Source organism: Meles meles, chromosome 1 (assembly GCF_922984935.1).
Source record: "Meles meles chromosome 1, mMelMel3.1 paternal haplotype, whole genome shotgun sequence".
Lineage (NCBI taxonomy): Eukaryota > Metazoa > Chordata > Mammalia > Carnivora > Mustelidae > Meles > Meles meles.
Genome location: NC_060066.1, coordinates 28,420,098 through 28,423,380, shown reverse-complemented (window position 1 = coordinate 28,423,380; position 3,283 = coordinate 28,420,098). Strand labels below are relative to the sequence as shown.

The window sequence follows — 3,283 nt, the reverse complement described above, 5'->3', positions numbered from 1 at the left end:
TCAAATAAATAAATAAAATATTAAAAAAAAGAGAAAGGTTTAGTTTATTCACTCTTTGAATAATGATTGACACATCTGTCTTTATTCCTTTATCTTTATTTTGAATAATTAATTTAGCTTACTGTTACATTTTTCTCTCTATATTTTCTAGATTGATAAAATTTCTAATCATTTCTCTTATTTCTACTTGCAAATTTGGATATTATTTTTAATATTACCATTTCATTAATGGATAACTTCACTCACCCCCATATTCAGACAAATTCTACAGTATTTAAAATTTAATATAAATTATTTATCATAACAAAATATACCTTTTCTGTCCCCTATGCACTATATTTTTCTTACACTTTTTTCTCTTAAGGATGCTTTTGATAATACATATTTTCAAATAGTAGTATTTTATTTTTTCTCTAACAGAATGTGAGCAATATAATGATGTTTTAAAACCTCTACTTTTATTAATTCTAATTGTAATTTTTATCCTTCAACATACAATATTTCACTCTTTTATTTCTATTTACTTTTACATTGTTGATGTTTATGACAGTATTGTCTTCGAATTTAGGTCTGTTTGCTTTATTTATATCAGAGAAAAAACACAAATTACTAAAAGTGAAATTTAAAGAATGTAGAGGGAGAGATGCAGAGAGAAAAGCCAAAAGTCATCTTCAAGGGTGTGTGGGTGGCTCAGTCAGCTAAGTGTCCAACTCTTGATCTCAGCTCAGGTCCTGATCTCAGGGTCTTGGTTTCAGGCCCCACAAAAAAAATGCCATCTTCAAATTTGAAACTCAAGAAATTTTTTCTTCGAGTGGAATCTATTTAAACAATTACGTGAATGAAAACTATCTACAATGGTCCTGAACTTTCACTATGTCTACTAAATTTACTTGCAGATAAAATATGGAAGACCATGAATCTTCTTGCATGCCCTATCCATAGAATGATAAAATTTAAAATTTAAATTTAAAATTCTAAAATTTAAAATGAAAATATAATTTATAATTTATTACACAGTCATTTCCTTTCTTGTATTATCAGCAGTCCCTATAATGATAATGCTAAATTTATTTAGCCCTTGCTTTATGCCAGCCATTTTTCAATATGCTACAAATTGATTAACTTATTTCATCTTCAGAATAAACTATGGACTAGTACTATTTTATCAATACTATTTATATTTTACATGTGAGGAAACTGACACACAGGGAATTTAGACAACTTGCCTAATTTCTCATTGCTAATAAGTGCAGAGCCGGTAGTTGAAGTCAGCAGCCTAGCTCAATATCGCACGCTTTTAACCACTGTTCAATATTGCTGTTTTTTCCTCCCTAAAATTTCAAATTGGCTTGTATTATGTTATGTACCTTTGTCAATTTTTTTTTTCTCAAACTTTTCATTATATGATTTGGTCTACTGAGTTCCATTTTTCTCACAGGTCTTTATTTAATAAAACTCTAAGACCTGTGTCTTCCTGCTCCTGTTAGGACTGGAATCCCTCTAAGCACACCACACGTCTGAAATCTGGAACTCTCTTTTGCTTCTCTTATGGCATAGAAACAGTCTCCTGGACCTGAGCTTCCTTCTTTTTTACTCTTTGATATTGCTGAAATCACATATTTTTCAGAAACAGTCATGGAAGGTAAATCTCCTCAACCAAGTCACTTAATTACTTCCACCAACACAGTGGACTAATAGTATAGTTCCATAAATAACTCTAAATTATTGTTTAAATTAAATTAAGTTAAATTCTAAATTATTATCTAAATTAAATTCTTAAAACTATTTTTCTACCAAACATATCATCAGCGGATTTGGTTTCTTCTGAGGTTTCTTCCCTTTGCTTGCTGATGGCTGCCTTATCTGTGTCTTCACATGGTCTTTTCTCTAATGACCCTTTAATTGTCCAAATTTCCTCATCTCATAAGGAGGCCAGTCAGGTTGGACTAGGGCTCACTCTAATAGTATAATTTACTTTACTCATTTCTTTAAAGGCACTATCTCCAAATATGGGTTCATTCTGAGGTACTGGGGTTTAGGGCTTTGACATATTATTATGGGAGGGATACAACTGAGCCTATAGAGCCCATAACAACAGCTAAACAGTATTTCATGGTATAGATGTACCATTGTGTGTTTACCATTCACCTGACAAATGACATCTGGGTTGGTTTAAGTTTTTGGCTATTATAAATAAAGCTGCTATAAATGTGCAAGTTTTTGTATAAAGTTAATTTTCTTCTCTCTGGAGTAAATGCCCAAGAGTACAATTGTTGAGTCATACAGTAGGTACATGTTGTTGTTATTATTAACATTAACTTTTTAAAGGCAAACTCTCAAAGTATTTTCCATAGTGGCTGCAAAATTTTACATTCCCACCAGCAATATAGGAGTGATCTTGTTTCTCCACATCCTTGCCAACATTTGATGTTATCCCAAGGATTTAATTTAGCCATTCTGATAGCCATTCTGTGTAGTGGTATCCAATTGTGGTTTTAATGTGTATTTCCCTAGTGGCTAAAGTTGTTGAACATTTTTTCATGTGCTTTTTTAATACCAATATATTCTTTTTGGTGAAAATTCTCTTCATGGCTATGCTCATTTTCTAATTTGTTTGTGAGATTTTTTTCTTCTTTCTTTAATCTCCTTTTTTCCCCTATTTTTTCTTCACTCAGACCCAAAGTATCAACACTCACTACAGGAACTGTTGTTAATAAGAAATTATTGCTATCATTATAGTTTTTTCCTCTTTTTTTCACTGATTTTTGACACTTCATTACATGTTTTAGATATTAGTATTTTGTCAAATACTTGACTAGCAATACTTTATTCCACTATATTGCTTGTCTTTTCATCTTCTTTAAAGAGTCTTTCACACAGCAAAATTTTTCATTTTTATGATGTTCAATGAAGGCAGTTTTTTCTCTTTATAGATTATGTTGTTGTTTAAGTCTCAAACTGGTATTTTGCTTCTGTGTTTTCTTTCTAAAATGTGTATACTGTTCATATTGCATTTTACATTTATATGAAGTCTGTAATCCAGTTTTGTAGTGAATTTGAGATTTATGTCAAAGTTCACTCTTTTATCTACAGAGGTTTAACCCCTCCCGTGCCACTTGTTGAAAAGGCTACCTTGCTTCCATGGAGGGTTTTTATTTCCACTTTTGTCAAAAATCTGTTAGGGGCATTTGTATGGAAGTATTTCTTGGTTGTCTCTTCTGTTCCTTCCTTCTGTATCTTTCCCTAACAACCTGCAGTACTTTCCTACTAGCTCACACAATTG

The 3,283-nt window shown here is 31.4% G+C and overlaps 1 non-coding gene across 1 annotated transcript; it reads right to left on the bottom strand.

Moving 5' to 3' along the window:
- Nucleotides 1-2,667: 2,667 nt before the first annotated feature.
- Nucleotides 2,668-2,739, bottom strand: LOC123928765. The gene has a single exon (XR_006815806.1). It is a non-coding gene; the product is annotated as a small nucleolar RNA SNORD56 (small nucleolar RNA).
- Nucleotides 2,740-3,283: the final 544 nt, after the last annotated feature.